Here is a 16657-nt window from a genome sequence, read left to right as displayed (position 1 = left end):
TGGAACAAGAACAGCCTTCATGAGAACACGAATACATGTCACCACCCAAAACAAAGGCACATGTATGTGTCGTGTATTAGTGAATATTTTGAGGATAGGCATGTATGAGAAAAAAAGAAATAACATGTCACAGATACAGATGCAGAGAAGATGCTGTCTTGGTTTGAAAGACAGGTGCCTGCCAAGGAAGGTAGGAACTTCCCTTGGAATGGAAAATATTACTCACTTGTCTCCAAATTACTATAACTTTGAAATTATGGGGCTTTCAGGCAAAGATTGGGAAATACAGTTCTTTACTAAGATAGATATAGATATAGATAGATATAGATATAGATATATAGATATAGATATAGATATAGATGTATAACAAGACAAACAACAACAACGGAAGCAACAACAACCAAACAAAAAAGTCCCAATAACAGCCTTCTCTCGGCTGTCAAGCACTTTCCCCTTCAATGTAGTTAATGGTCACAGGTGGCAGGGGTGCTGTTGGCTCCCAGGCAGGTAGGGCAGGTGCGATAATTCCCCCGCGGATGCAGGGGGCGCTGTGGCGTGAGTTTAGCCTCCTCTTCACGAGATAATGGCGGCTCAGCTGGTGGGAAGAGATAGAAAAGGGGCTTCCTTTGCAAATTCACAAGAAGCAGCCGGTCTCAGAGCCCCTCAGGAAGCTGAATGGACTGTAGTAGGAATCTGGGACCAGCAGTCTGGAACACCAGAGGTGAGGAAACATCATGCATGAGATATATGAATATGCAACCGGCTACTTCTTTTAAGGGTTATTCCTTTGTTCACAAGGCATGTTTTTGGCAGCTTAGTGTCCAAAAATGTCCGGAGGTCCGTAATTATTTGCTTTTTATTGTCTTGCAATTGTCCTAACTCTAAATTTTATTGCTCTAATTGTATTACTATATTTATAATTATTAAACTTGTGAAATTTTAAAAACCAAGTGATTGGCGTTTTTCACAATTATGGTAGCAGAAGATGGTTTCTAACACCTCTCTGCCAGTGCCTTAGGAGGGTCAGGGTGAGGAAGACTCGTCCTGCCCTGATTAGGCAGCCTCACTCTGTTCCCCTGGAGTGTACAAGAAGAACAAAACCCAAGGACAAAGGATAGATGAGTATTTGTTGGATGGGGCGGATAAAGGGGGATGAATGTGTGTGAATGAGAGGCTGGCTGGTTATCCCAGACTTGCCAAGTGAGAGTGGAAGTCTCCCATGCTGCATTTCCGTCTTTTTCTCGAGAAAAGCGGCCAGTAAAGAGACCAAGTGAATGATAACAAAAAAGTGAGAGAATCCCCCCAGGGAAAACTGGGACTGGGTCTCAGGGAAGGAGTGGGACCCCTTGGGGAGAAGAATAAGAGGGTTTTTCTGGCATAATCCATTGGGGAAGAAAAGTAAAAGGTAAAAAGTGGGTTTTCTTGGCATAATTCATTGGCGAAAAATAAAAGCTAAAATGAGTGAGAGTGGCCCCTAAAAATTCTGGATTGAGGGATAAGATTGCCTAGGAGCATCCAGGATTCAAACCTGCTGCGTTGAGGGATTAACATTCCAAGAACATCCAGGGCTGCCGGAGTTAGAATATGCCCAAGAGGATCTATGTGGATATTCTCACTTCAGACAGAGAGATAATAGAGGGTTTCTAACCAGGCAGAAGCCTGGGAAACAGTTGCTAAGGAATGTAAACAATTTATTATCTCTCTTGTTGTTCACATTGTTTATAGATAAGTTCTGCCACTGAGTGTCATCCACTGCACACCAATGGTTTTGAGATGTTTTTATTTACTCTAGGACCAATATGAAATGAATAGGGTCTATGCCTTTATTAGTGTTCAGCTCTTTATTAAAAAGTCAGCTCGGCAGGGGGGTGTTGTAGCTTCTTCCGGTAGCCGAAGGGTGAGAAGCCGTGCAGAGTCTGTCCCTGGAGTCTCCGTGGCACACTGGTAGCCGGAGGTGAAGAGGTGTCCAGTCTGTATTTGAAGTCCCGATCAGCAGACCGTCCTCTCTCCTTTCCTCCTGGCACACTGGTAGCTGAAGGGTGGGGGGATGTGCAGAGCCTGCTGCTGAGGTCCAGCAGCAGCTGTCCCTCTCCTTCCCTCCTGGTAACACCAGGAAGAGTGTCTGATACCTTGTGTCTGCTTCCCACAGCCCAGTCCAATCTGGTCCTCTGCAGGTTATAGTGACAGGTTAAACACAGACTAGGGATGGGGTTCCCTTTTCCCCAACCAGCACACCCATCCAGCCCCCTCCATTGTGCCCCTCTTTTTCATTTTGGGGTGTTTTTCATCCCCAAAACCCCCTCTCATTATTCCACTGGATTATTTTGCATCCCAATCCTAGTTTGGGTGGGGGTGTAGGTGATTCCCAGGAGCAATTGGCTAATTAACATTTCAATGTCAGTACTTAGTTCGAGCCAAGTGTCCCAGCCAGGCTGTTTTGTTCATAACAAATAGAATTGGTGTGGACGATGTTCTCTATAAAAGAGTAATGTATTTGAAATAAATCAGAGTTTTACTCTCAAACCTTCTGAACTGGAGTTCTTTCTTACAGTCCTGCCTCAACGGCGTCAGATCTGGGGTTGGACAACACAGCTGGACTGAGGGATAAAAATGTCCAAGGGGAACTGGGGTTGAAAAACACAGCTGGATTGAGGGATATCCAAGAACACCGGGACTGGCCAGTAACACCTAAAAGTGTAATCAGGTGAATTGAAAGTAAAAGGTACTTTGTTGTCTTGCTGTGTATGTGAGGGTGGGTCCCACAGCAACAAGCAGTTTCCCCTGTGGGTGGGGGCTGAGGCAAAACCCGAAAAACAAGCCTTGTTCCCCCGGGCATGAGGGGGAAGCTGTGACTCCAAGGTGTGAGTGGCATGCAGCCAGCCTCAAAGGTGAATTGGCACCAGAGGCAACCAAATTCAGGGCACTTCCCGGAGGGCTGGAGGCCTGGCAGTACTGAAGCCCAGAGAGGCTGACCCCAAAGCAAGGATGGCTCAGTATCCTAGGACCTTTTAGCACCGCGGCTGCGCAGGGTAGTTGTGTAACCCATTCCCCCGGGGAGGGGGGGGGGGGGGAGCCAGATCCGGCAAGGTGCAGAGGTCTGAACTCCTGACTCTGAGGCTATATCTAGGGAAGAGGAATAGCCAAACCTCGGGGAGGTGAAAGGGGTTAGGGAGGAGGCTTACACGATCCGGGATTCTCTGGCTACAGAAATCGCTTTGTCTAAGTCTAAGAGGTTTGCTAACGTTTCCTTCCTCTGTGCAATAAAATAAAGGGAAATGTATGAAGTGCTGAAACTAAGTCAGTGAGAAACTTAGGGGTGTCAGTACTTAAGGTTCTGGGGGTAAAACGCACATGGGGAATGCCAGGTTTGTGAGGTATGCGCCCAGGATCCCCAGGCAGAAGTCGAGAAGTATGAATGAACAGGCCTGAGGGTGTGAATGTCTGAGAGTGAGTAAAAAAATAAAGGTGAGTAAATGGAGATGAATGGAAGTATATGTAATGTAGATTGTTTATTTTGAGCTTTACTTTATCTCCTTGGAGGGAGGTGTATTGTGTTGAATAGTATTGTGAGAAAAAGTATTTTTTGTGTGGGTAGTTGAAAGAAGGTGGTATTCAGGTTGTTAGAGAAAGTGGGAAACAGAGGCAGGGGTTGAATAGATAAGATCTTGAAAAATGGGACAGAAAACCAGTAAGTTGGGGAAAAAAAAAAAAAAGAAAAGAAAAGAAAAAGGGAGTAAAAGGGTACCAGCAGAGATACCCCAAGATAGCCCTTTGGGGGGTTATGTTACCTAACAGATACAAATCCCTGTACAAAGAGAAAATACAGGGTATGCAGTAGTTGATGGGAAAAAACATGCAAACTGTGAGAAACTGCATTGACTTGTTTGTTCATCAAAAGTATGAAATTAGGATAAAAGGGGGGGAAGTCGGGACATGGAATTTGCAGGCTTGACTGGTAACCACAAACAAAGATTGTGAAAGATTTTGCAGGACTGGCTGGAACTGATAACCGCAGTGGAAACCCATTGTTGCTGAAAACTGATAAACCCCAGTGGAAGGAGACACACCACCCCACTTGTGAAACCCATTGTTGCTGGGACTGATAACCACGGTGGAACTGAGACTCACCACCCCCACTCATGCAAGATAAAAAGGGACTGAAGAGAAGGAAAGGTTGTCAGCTTTTGGCAGAGCCAGGCTCCCAGCTGAACCCAGCGCTGTTTTGCTTGCTATCGCTTGCTGTAATTAATAAAATTATTAATTGATCTTAACAGGCTGAATCAAATTATTCGCCTCAACTTATAACAAATTTGGTGCCGTGACTCGGATCGGAACACCTGGAGAGGAGGTCTCCTAAGGAGGCGCCCCACTGCCTTTGCTTTAACAGTGGCCTTACGGGGACGCTCCTCCCCGGACTCCGACCGACGAACCTAAAATCCGATAGCAAGCAAGGAACTGCCGGCTACCCCCTTAATCTTTGTGCACGAAGCCCCAGGCGAAGACACCGGATGGTGTAAGTATTTTCCGAAGGACCTGGTGTCCGGAGGAGGCCTGTTCTGGGAGAACGGGACCGCCTGGTCGGGGGTCGGGGATCCTGGAGTGTGACGAGTGTGGTGTATGAGAGGGGAGCCAGCAGCTCGGACTCCCCAAGCAAGTGCGGACCTCATAGTAGTGCGGTTCCCATATCCGGTGACGGACTGGGCCACGAATTGAGGGAAGCAAGTGTGTGTGTGTGAGAAGGCACTCCAGAAGATGGGTCAGAGGAAAAGCAAGCCTGCTGAACCCATGGGTGGGGGAATCCCTGTAAAACTTCCCCATATTTCAGAGGATAGTCCATTTTTCTTAATGATTAAATATTGGAATGCCTTTCCTTCTAGGAAGGGAAAAGATAAAGTGAAAATGGCTCATTACTGCATGGAAGTTTGGGGGGGGAAACAAATAAGAGGGGATCAGTTATATTGGCCAGTATTTGGGTCTTCTGAGGATTGGATCTGTCAGGCCCTAAATATTTACGTTAATTCAAAAGAACCCTTTAATCTAGAAGAAAGTTAATATGCAACCCTCTGGATAAGAGGAGAGACAAGGGCAAAATTATTTGCTCTCAATACCGAGAGGAAGAAAAAGAGGTCAAAATAAATTGAATTACCTCCAGGCATTCCCCCTCCATACATACCGCCACCACCCCCACCTCTTCCATTGCCACCTCCACCGCCACAGCTTTTAGACCCCCCCCTCCCGGAACCTTCGCTAATCAACCACCCGGGTCCCTCGGCACCCACCCAAGAATTATCGGAGGATGAGGGACCGGAAGGTGAAAGGTTGGAGGAAAATATCCCTGAGGGTTCTCGGCGAGTAACCCGAAGCCAGACCCAACAAAAGGGAAAGCAAGAATTGGGTATATTTCCCCTTAGAGAGCATGGAATGGGAATGGTGCCTAACCCAAATGCTGCGCAACCAGGACAGCCTGCCCAGATTCTGGGAATAGGATATATATATCCGTTCCATTAAACTCAGGGGATGTTAGGGAATTTAAAAAGGAAATGGGACATTTGTTAGAAGATCCTTTAAGGGTGGCAGAGCGGTTGGATCAATTTTTGGGATCTAATATTTATACTTGGGAGGAGATGCAATCCATGTTAGGGATTTTGTTTTCTGCAGAAGAAAGAAGAATGATTAGAGAAATGGGCATGAGAATCTGGGATGATGAACATCAACAGGGACCATTAGCAGATATTAAATGGCCCCTACATAATCCCCAGTGGAATAATCAAGACCCGTTACACCGTACCCATATGGGCGATTTGCGAAATATAATAATACAGGGAATAAGGAAGGCTGTCCCTCGTGGACAGAATGTACAAAAGGCATTCAAGGAACAACAAAAGAAGGATGAAGATCCAACTGAGTGGTTGGAGAGGCTGAGAAAAGCCTTTCAGTTATATTCAGGGGTGGACCCTAACACTCCTGAAGGAGAGACATTGTTGAAAGTTCATTTTGTGGTAAATTCGTGGGTGGATATTCGAAAGAAGTTGGAAAAGTTAGAAGGGTGGCAAGCAAGGGGGCTGGATGAGTTACTGCGGGAGGCTCAGAAGGTTTATGTTAGGAGGGAGGATGAGAACTACAAAAAGCAGTATAAAAATATGTTAGCAGCTGTAAGGGAAGGACAGAGGCAATCTCCCCAAAGAAGGGGTGGTAGTCACCCAGGAGGTTTGAGGGGAGCTGGTCAACAGGTGCATGAAGGAAGACAAGGTGGAGGAGATAGGATTGTTTGTTTTTACTGTGGGAAAAGGAACATATGAAATGGGAATGTCGACAAAGGATGGCTGATGAAAAGCAGTTTAAGGAAGATTAGGGGTGTCAGGGGCTCCATGTGCTGGGGACAAGAGAAAGAACAGAGCCCCTGGTAAAATTAAAAATAGGTCCCCAGCAGCAAGAATATGAGTTCCTTGTGGACTCAGGGGCGGAAAGATCGACCGTCCAGACCCTTCCCCAAGGGTGTAAGATTTCATCTGAAATAATACAGGTGATTGGAGCCAAAGGGGAACCCTTTGGAGTACCTATAATCAAGGATGTACTCTTAGAAAGTAACTCCAAATTAGGAATTGGGTCATTTTTATTAGTACCAGAGGCAGATTATAATTTACTGGGAAGGGATTTGATGATTGAATTGGGGATAGGGATAGATATTAGTGAGGGAGAACTGACAGTAAAATTGTGTCCTCTCCGGGCTGAGGATGAGAAAAAGATTAATCCAGAGGTTTGGTACACCCCTGATAGTGTAGGAAAATTGAATATTGAACCCTTTGAAGTAACTATTAGGAACCCAGAGATACCTGTCAGAATTAGGCAATATCCTATATCTAAGGAGGGGAGGCAAGGACTGAAACCGGAAATAGAAAGGCTTTTAGAAAAGGGACTTTTAGAACCATGTATGTCCCCTTTTAATACCCCCATTTTACCAGTAAAGAAACCCAATGGTAGTTATAGGTTAGTACATGATTTACGGGAAATTAACAAAAGAACCGTTGAAAGGTTCCCCGTGGTAGCTAACCCACATACCCTTTTAAGTCAACTTGGCCCAGAAAACCAGTGGTATAGTGTAATAGATCTCAAAGATGCCTTCTGGGCTTGTCCCCTTAAGGAAACTTCTAGAGATTATTTTGCCTTTGAATGGGAGGATCCAGATACACATAGAAAACAACAATTGAGGTGGACAGTCCTTCCCCAGGGATTTACAGAATCCCCAAATCTGTTTGGACAAGCTTTGGAACAAGTACTGGAAGGTTATTCTTTAGGGGAAGGGATGGTGTTACTACAATATGTGGATGATTTATTAATTGCAGGGAAAGAGGAAAAAAAGGTAAGGGAAGAAAGTATAAAACTCCTAAATTATTTAAGCCTTAAGGGACTTAAAGTCTCTAAGTCAAAATTGCAATTTGTAGAAGAAGAGGTCAAATATCTCGGGCACTGGTTAACAAGGGGAACCAAGAAATTGGACACTGATAGAATCCAAGGAATACTTTCCCTACAGGCCCCACAGAACAAAAGACAAGTCCGACAGTTACTGGGACTCTTCGGGTATTGCCGACAATGGATCGAAAATTTTAGTGGAAAAGTCAAATTTTTATATGAAAAATTAACTAATGATGGGTTATTGAAATGGAGCACCAATGATGAAGATCAATTAGAAGCATTAAAAACTGAACTAGTCAATGCTCCAGTCCTTAGCATTCCAGATTTAAAGAGATCATTTTACTTATTTATTTGTGCAAATGAGGGAGTAGCATATGGTGTATTAGCTCAGGATTGGGCTGGGAAAAAGAAACCAGTAGCATACCTCTCCAAACTCCTGGATCCCGTTAGCCGGGGGTGGCCCACATGCTTACAGGCTATAGTGGCTGCTGCTCTCCTGGTAGAGGAAGCTGGGAAGATAACCTTTGGAAGTGAGCTAAAAGTCTTATCTCCCCATAACATTCGTGGAGTTTTGCAACAGAAGGCTGATAAATGGATAATGGATGCCAGACTTCTAAGGTATGAAGGCATCCTAGTCTCTTCTCCTAAGTTAAGTATAGAAACAACGAGCCTGCAAAACCCGGCCCAGTTTTTATATGGAGAACCAATTACAGAACTAACACATGATTGCCTTCAACAAATAGAGGAACAAACAAAAATAAGGCCGGATCTTGAGGAAGAAGAGCTAGAGGAAGGGACTCGATTGTATGTAGATGGGTCCTCTCGAGTTCTGGAAGGGAAAAGGAAATCCGGGTATGCTATAATAGATGGGAAAACATTTAAGACAGCAGAATCGGGTCCCCTTAGCCCCAGCTGGTCAGCCCAAGCATGTGAATTATATGCGGTGCTTAGGGCTCTAAAATTATTGGAAGGAAAAAGTGGGACTATTTTCACTGATTCTAAATATGCCTATGGAGTAGTTCATACTTTTGGAAAAATCTGGGAAGAAAGGGGACTTATTAACTCACAGGGAAAGGGGCTGGTACATAAAGAATTGATTCGGCAGGTATTACAAGCTTTGAGAGGGCCAGAGAAAATAGCCATTGTCCATGTAAAAGGACATCAAGCAGGGATTGGAAATTCGATACGAGGAAACAATTTGGCGGACCAGGAAGCGAAACGAGCGGCCCTGATGAATTTAAAGCCATGGACAGGGCTTGTCACAAGGAGAGAGGATTGCTCCACTTGTGGAGCTGACTTAGAAGATCCACCGTGTTGGGTTTGCTGGAAATACTATGGGATAGACTCAATAAAATGTGCCTGTGATACCCCTCAAAAGAAACATTGCTGGTTTCATGGACCTATTGATTACATACTAGCCTTCACTGTGCAAGAAAAGGAGAAATTAGGCCAGATGGGGATAAGAGAAAAAGAGGAAGGCAAGTGGGTATTGTCCGACGGGCGGGAAGTACTCCCAAAAGGGATGGCAATGAGGGTCCTACAAGCAATCCATGAGAAAACCCATTGGGGTACACAAACCTTGGTTGATCACTTTGCTATAAAATATATGTGTATAGGAGTCTATAACCTTGCAAAACAGGTAACTCAACAGTGTTTAACTTGTCAAAAAGTGAATAAACAACAACTGAGAGAAAGACCAATGGGTGGCAGGGAGCTAGCACAAAGACCCTTCTCACACATACAAGTAGATTTTACAGAATTACCAAAGGCGGGGAGGTATAAATATTTATTGGTACTGGTAGACCATTTGACCCATTACGTGGAAGCCTATCCTACTGCCCGAGCCACCTCAAATACCGTAGTAAAAGTGTTACTAGAACAAATTATTCCCCGATATGGATTAATTGAATATTTAGACTCAGATAGGGGACCTCATTTCACTTCTAAAATCGCAAAAGATGTTTTAACGGCCTTAGGAACCCAGTGGAAATATCACACTCCTTGGCATCCACAGAGCTCGGGGAGAGTGGAAAGGATGAACGGGGAAATAAAAAAACAACTGACGAAGTTGATGATAGAAACCAAGATGTCATGGGTAAAATGTTTGCCTCTGGCTTTATTAAATATTCGAACTCAACCCCGAACTGATGTAGGAATCTCCCGATTTGAAATGCTATTTGGAATGCCTTATGATATGGAAGCCCCTACAGACCATCCGTGCTTGAAGGATTCTCAGATTAAGCATTATATCATACAAATTATGAGCCAAAGGCAGGAATTGAGGGAAAAAGGGATGTTGACACAGAGGCCACCTTTAGACATTACAATACATAAAATCAAACCAGGGGACAATGTGCTTATTAAATCCTGGAAAGAAAATTCTTTAACCCCACGTTGGGAAGGCCCCTTTGTTGTTCTGCTTACCACAGGAACTGCGATACGGACAGCCGAGAAGGGGTGGACACATGCCAGTCGAGTTAAAGGTCCGATCACCACAGATGACCAGTGGAAAGTGACCAGCCTGCCTGGGGATTTGAAGGTTACCATTAAGAAAAACCGATGAACTCTGTGTGTACCATTCAAGTTGATCACAAAGGGGAACAAAAGGGATATGATTACCTGCTTGTTAGTGATTATTTGATAATTTGTAATAAGGTAGATTGTGATTGTTATCCTTTTGTGTGCTTTGCGTGTAAAGTTTGCCAAGAACGGTGGTGGGTCCATTGCCAAAAGGGGAGGCCGCCAACTGGGGTCTGTACAGAATGCTATAAGGCTGAACGAAAGTTAACCAAAATTGTGTTAAAATTAGGGGAATTGGAAAAACAGTGGGTTCGTTTCGAGTCTGAGGATTGGTGGAAAATATACACAAAAGGAGTGCATCCAGGAAACTTTTGTTTCCATACTAACGAACCCACTCCATTTGTTGCCCAAATTATAAAAGGGTGTTGTCGGAGGGAACTAAAGGGGGTCCCGTGCGACCTACCCCCGGTCAAGGATAAAAATTGGGAACAGTACAAGGTTAGGCAGGAGCAGGGGAAGGGACGCCCAGGCGAGTACCGCTGCTGCCGAGAAGATGGTTCACCTCGCGGCTCGAAGCAACCGGGTCGGCGAGCGAGGCAGAGGGGAAAAAGCCAGGTCCCCCCGCAATGGAATAATGCTGAAATGCTCCAACTATTGCTAACCGAGTACTAGGTTCCCCTGGACGACCCGTCTGATTGCCTCTGAAACACCAAAAAGGCAACAAACCCAAAAAGGGAAAACAGGATATTATGCAGTAAAAACAAGGTCAGGACCCCACCCTTATTGGCAGATTATAAGTATTTTAATGCTTTGTATCATACATAAAGGGGAGGGTTCCCCGGCTCTGCACCAGCCCTTTAAGTGGACGCTAACCGGAATAGATGGCAGGGTAATTCGGAGTCAGATAACATCCGGACCCCCTATTTTTACCCCACAGTTATGTGAACTAGCCCCTGTAGAGCCCTGTTTTAATACCGCAGGATTTTACATGTGTCCAGCATTGAACCCAGGAAAGGGGTATTGCAATTACCCTGGAGAATATTTCTGTGGGTACTGGGGGTGTGAAACAATAGCCTCAGACTGGCAAGCAGCAGGAGATAAATTTCTTAAAGTATCATGGGGACCCTATGGGTGTACCCCTCCACAAAAGGATTCTAGTGGCGCCTTCTTGGGCGGGTGGAAAGGGAGTTGCCAATTTGTGCATTTAAACATAACTGAGCCCACAGACCCAGGATGGATGGTGGGAAGATCATGGGGCTTTCGGTATTGGGAACCTGGAAAAGACAGAGGGAGCGTATTTACCATAAAGAAAGGGCCTGTACCAGCAGACACACAGGCAGTGGGCCCTAATCCTGTAATAGTTGGGGATTTAACAGCTAGGAACCTGATAACGGATAACCAAACTACAACTCCTACAACACCGCCAAGTGGGGATTCCCGGTTTAACACTCTCTGGAAATTAATGGAGGGAGTATATAAAGTCTTAAATGCTACTCAGCCAGAATTAACAGAACACTGTTGGCTCTGCTTTGATGTTAGGCCTCCATTTTACGAAGCTGTAGGGATATCTGAAAAAGCGAGACGTCTTAATGGTAGCAATCCCCCGCAATGTAATTGGAAAGATTCCCGGGGTAAAGGAATGACTTTGGCTTCAATAACAGGGAGGGGACGATGTATTGGCAGAGTACCCACACACCTGGAATATTTATGTGAGACTGTTACTAAAGCTAAACGGGAAGATACTCCAGCTAAATGGCTAGTTCCCGCTAAAAACACCAAGTGGATCTGCTCAAAAGGAGGATTCACCCCCTGTATTTCCTTAGAAATATTTGACGAAACCTCTGACTATTGTATACAGGTGGCTGTGATTCCCAAAATTATCTATCACCCCAACGAATATATGTATAATGTACAAAACATCCCAGAACACCACATACAAAAACGAGAGCCTTTCACCGCACTTACAGTGGCAGTTTTAATGCTTGCAGGGGGAGCAGGTGTCGGTACAGGAGTAGCCTCCCTAGTAAAACAAACAAAGGAGTTTAATTCCCTGAGGATTGCTGTAGACGAAGATTTGGAACGTATAGAACAATCAATATCAGCATTGGAAAAGTCAGTAAGGTCCTTATCGGAAGTAGTTCTGCAGAATAGAAGAGGACTAGATCTTCTATTCTTACAACAGGGAGGACTGTGTGCGGCTCTCCGGGAAGAATGTTTTATGTATGCAGATCACACTGGGGTGGTACGAGACACTATGACAAAACTGAAAGCAGGACTTGAGAAAAGGAAAAGGGAAAGGGAGGCCCAGCAGAGCGGGTATGAGACCTGGTTTAATCACTCCCCTTGGTTAACTACCTTGCTATCTACAATTGCGGGTCCTTTAATATTATTAGTGTTAGGATTAACATTTGGCCCATGTATATTCAACAAGGTAATTGAAATAGTAAAAAGAAGATTGGAAGCAGCACACCTGATGCTAATCAAAGCCAAATATGAAACTCTCCCTAGAGATCCTGAAGTAGAAGAGACTTTGATTCTAGCCCACCAAGAAATAAAACGATTTGATTAACAAAATGATAAAATATGAAATGGGGGACTGTGAGAAACTGCATTGACTTGTTTGTTCATCAAAAGTATGAAATTAGGATAAAAGGGGGGGAAGTCGGGACATGGAATTTGCAGGCTTGACTGGTAACCACAAACAAAGATTGTGAAAGATTTTGCAGGACTGGCTGGAACTGATAACCGCAGTGGAAACCCATTGTTGCTGAAACTGATAACCGCAGTGGAAGGAGACCCACCACCCCCACTTGTGAAACCCATTGTTGGTGGAACTGATAACCACGGTGGAAGGATACCCATCACCCTCACTTATGCAGGATAAAAAGGGACTGAAGAGAAGGAAAGGGGGTCAGCTTTTGGCGGAGCCAGGCTCCCAGCTGAACCCAGCGCTGTTTTGCTTGCTACGGCTTGCTGTAATTAATAAAATTATTAATTGATCTTAAAAGGCTGAATCAAATTATTCACCTCAATTTATAACATCATTTTCTGTCATTTAGTAGCCATTTCTGGATCTGTAGTCATGGCTACTATCTGCATCCCCTTAATCACATGTTGAATAAGTTGCACTAAGGAAGGGATCATGCATTGGTGTTGGGCGTTGTTTTTTTTCTGATCTTTCCTTGTTATCTGTGGAATTTTGTTCCCATTGTGTTGCTAATAAGCACTGATGAAGCGCTAATGGTGGGGAGGGGGAACTCCCTCGGTTTTTTCTGGTTTCTGGGGGGGCGGGGGGGGGCAGAGATAGCGCGGGAATGGGGCAGGTGAAAAAGGAGACGGGGGTTGAGGGCAGCCGTCTCTCGTTTTCTGGCATCAGAGGAGGACAGCCAGGCTGTCGCTTACTTCGAGGAAAATTCACCAGCACCGCTGGAGCTCAACCCTGAGGGACCGATCACTATTTGCTGGTGTGCCCCAGGAATCCTGAACTTAGCCTCTCCCTGCCCTGCTCAGAGCCAGGCGCCGCTGTCCCACCCCCGCTGTTTCTTCGGTACTGCTCTGCATTTTCTCCAATCTGTAGCCCCCACCCTGCTGCCTGGCTGGCACATCCCTGCAGGTTCCAACTATTTGCCATCGAGTTTTGAGACATTCTCGTTCACTGCCCCGGGATTTCTGCTCATTCCTGCTGTTAAAAACGGGACCACACTCCTGGTACTAAAAGGGATTTATTATAATAAAAAGAAAGGCCTAAAGCAAGGGGCTCGCGGGCCGAGCAGGAGCATTCCCGTTGAGGATGCTGCAGCGCCGGCGCTGGGTCTTCCTGAGCAGCGATGTCCTTGATGTTCGATGTTCCAGGTGGAGCGGCACAAATTCAGTGGGTCAGATGCCCCTTTTATCCCATTTTTTGTCCCTTTGGATTGGTTTCTTTTTGGATCCTTCATTTGCATGAAGGTTTAAGGAACTTGATTGGCCCATTACAGTTCTGTCCAGGCTGGCTCGTTTCGCTTGGGGGGGTGGTGCACTTTACTTAGGTGTAATATGGTACATTGAGTGCCATATTTCTTATAACTACCCTTTTAACCCCTTTTACCACAAACAAACTAACAGTACATGATTAACAATTATCAACTATTTTACAACCGTTTCTAACCTATTTTTTACACCTGCCATTCCAGCCTGCTGCTTCTGAGTGTTATATGTGGTAAATGTAATTCACACCAGTATGGTATGATATGTATAATATTTGATATTGTTGCAAGCACACACGCCAGCACTGAGAGCTGCCCCCACATATTTGAAAAACCAGTTTTCTGACAAAGCCTCATTTGCAACCTAATACATGTGGCTGCATGGAGATGGGTTGGTCCTCAAGGTGATACAGGAATGCCCCATCATTGATCATCCTGGCAATGACTTGAGATTGGGATCACCAAAATCATCCAGACTGATACATCTGAAAGCCATGTTCCAGTAACTCCATCAAGGAGAGTCATCACCACCAAACCCTGGATTGTTCTACCCCAGCACAATGAAAAGAGACTTTATGAATATGTGAGACTTTGAATGGGAAGAAAAGACAGATTGCCGAAATCCCGGCCTCAGGCAGAAAATTTCCTATAAAAACTGCCTGTGCCAAGAGGGTGATGTGTGTGCATAGGGAGAACCTCTGCTCTGTGATGCACCCAGCACCGATCCCGGGCTCGGCACTGTCCTTTTCCTTGTGGCTGGCTCAGAGAAAATTTGATCTTAAATAAAATTGTTATTTTTCATTTTTAATTTGGCTGGATCAATTTTTATCTATAACAATCTTGGTGATCCCAGCGTGATCTGATTTGGGGCGTCCAGGGGGTTCCCTGCCTTCAATCTGAACATCGCCCCGCTGATTTCAGCAGCCGGACGGGATTAGGGAAATCCTCGGAACCAGATTCTGAAAAAATAGCCAAAAAAACACGATAAGGAAGGGATATAAATGGGACCAGAGCTCTCGAATACTCAGAGTCGGAATCTCTGAGGCTGCTGCAGCATCTTTTTCACTCATAAAAATCTATGTGCATGAAGAATCCACATGGGAAAAGGAGCTGTAAGTATTGCGTGGTTGAGTGGGTGTGATTGAGTGTGTGTGTGAGACATGAGTCTGTCACGACGCGAGAGCGTTCCCCAAGGTCACAGGTCCACTACCCCTCGAGGGAATTAGTCGGTCAAGGGGGAAGCGAACAAGGTTGGGTTTACCCATGACACACGCACAACCTGCAACTCGGGGAGTTCCAGGGATTCAATCACAGAAAGGGTGGGGGAGGGAAGGTACGTTCCTGTAGGTTTGGGAAACTGGTAAACCTCTTCAATCCAGGGCTCGGGGAGTCCGGGGAAAAAAGGTAAGAGAGATCAATTCTTCCAGCTGAAAATCCACAGACTGGTTCGCTGTGTGATTAGTAGGTTGGTAAGGCGCAGTCAGGGGACAGACCAATTTACACTTGGAAATTGACTAACTGGCTTTTTGGATGGATCACGGAAATCGACTCAGAGACACGGTAAGAGAAACTTAAAACATGGGTCAAAGGAAAAGTAAAATCCAGGGAAAAACCCAAGGGAAAATTGCAAAAACTGAGAAAGAGGGAAGGGATGGGTTGCCTGAGATTCCGAGGGAAAGCTCCTTGGGGTGGATGTTAGAACATTGGGAAGATTGCTCCGCAAGGCAGAGAAAGTCCAAAGAGAAAATGATATATTATTGTGTAGAAGTATGGGGAAACATGGAGATTGGGAAATACCAGCACTGGCCCATGTTTGGAACTTTTGAGACTAAGCTCTGCCAGACATTGTCGGACCACCTATACGAGGAAGGTGGGATAGACGATGAGGAATTAGAGTACGCCAGGTTATGGGAATATGCCAGCGCACGGCTGTTCCCAGTTAAAACCTCTGGCAACAAGGTAAGTCAAAGTAAAGCATGGGAACCCCTGGAAAACTTGCGTCCCCCTTACTAGATTCACCCTCCCCAAGCACAAGTCCCTGTAGCTGCTCCAAAAGCTCCCCTGGCCCTGTCTGCACCGCCATTTAATGCACAGCCATCGGCTACGGCGATGCTGGACACACCGGGACCCTCTCAGTCCCTTCACCTCACACAGCACATGGACACTCACAATCACACGTTCCATGCTGGGGGCCACACATCTCCCACCAGTAGAACTCAGTGAAAAACAAGGAGGGAAAACATGGAGGATAGTGATGATGAAAGGAGCAGACCCAATCTATACCCCTTAAGGGAAGTCCTGACTGCCCCCACGGTCATCGGGTTCGTAAATGTCCCTATTAACATGGGGGGATCTAAGAGCTTTCAAAAAGGAGATGTGTTGGGAAGGATGGATAAATATAGTTGCCTGGCAGAAGATTCACAATAGTACAGCCAGGATAAAAACAATCCCCCTACTGGCTGGACAATACCCTTACCTACAGATAAGTCCAAAAGCCAAATGGACTGTTCCATCTCAACCCCCAAAATGTATGGTTCATCCCACACCTGTAACCCTCCCCTGAAGCATCAAGTGTCTGTAACCCCATTGGCCCAAAGTCTTGTTCCAGCCCACCTTGAAGCCCCCTGATAAGGGGTCTCCGAGGGGCCAGACACCCTCTCTTGGAACTTCCCCTGTCTTGGAACTTCCCCTCTCTTAGATCTTCCCCCCTCTTAGAACTTCCACCCTCTCCTAGAGCATCCTCTCTACCCCTTGTCTCT

The 16657-nt window shown here is 45.5% G+C and overlaps 1 long non-coding RNA gene across 1 annotated transcript; it reads left to right on the top strand.

Annotated features, from left to right (window-relative positions):
• Positions 1-552: 552 nt before the first annotated feature.
• On the top strand, positions 553-2735 carry LOC146762969 (uncharacterized). The gene is made up of 2 exons (XR_014952642.1): positions 553-721; positions 2552-2735. It is a non-coding gene; the product is annotated as an uncharacterized LOC146762969 (long non-coding RNA).
• Positions 2736-16657: the final 13922 nt, after the last annotated feature.

This window comes from Lonchura striata, chromosome W (assembly GCF_050655825.1).
Source record: "Lonchura striata isolate lonStrDom1 chromosome W, ASM5065582v1, whole genome shotgun sequence".
NCBI lineage: Eukaryota > Metazoa > Chordata > Aves > Passeriformes > Estrildidae > Lonchura > Lonchura striata.
Note: the sequence above shows the minus strand (reverse complement) of the source record. Positions and strands in the feature narration are given on the sequence as shown.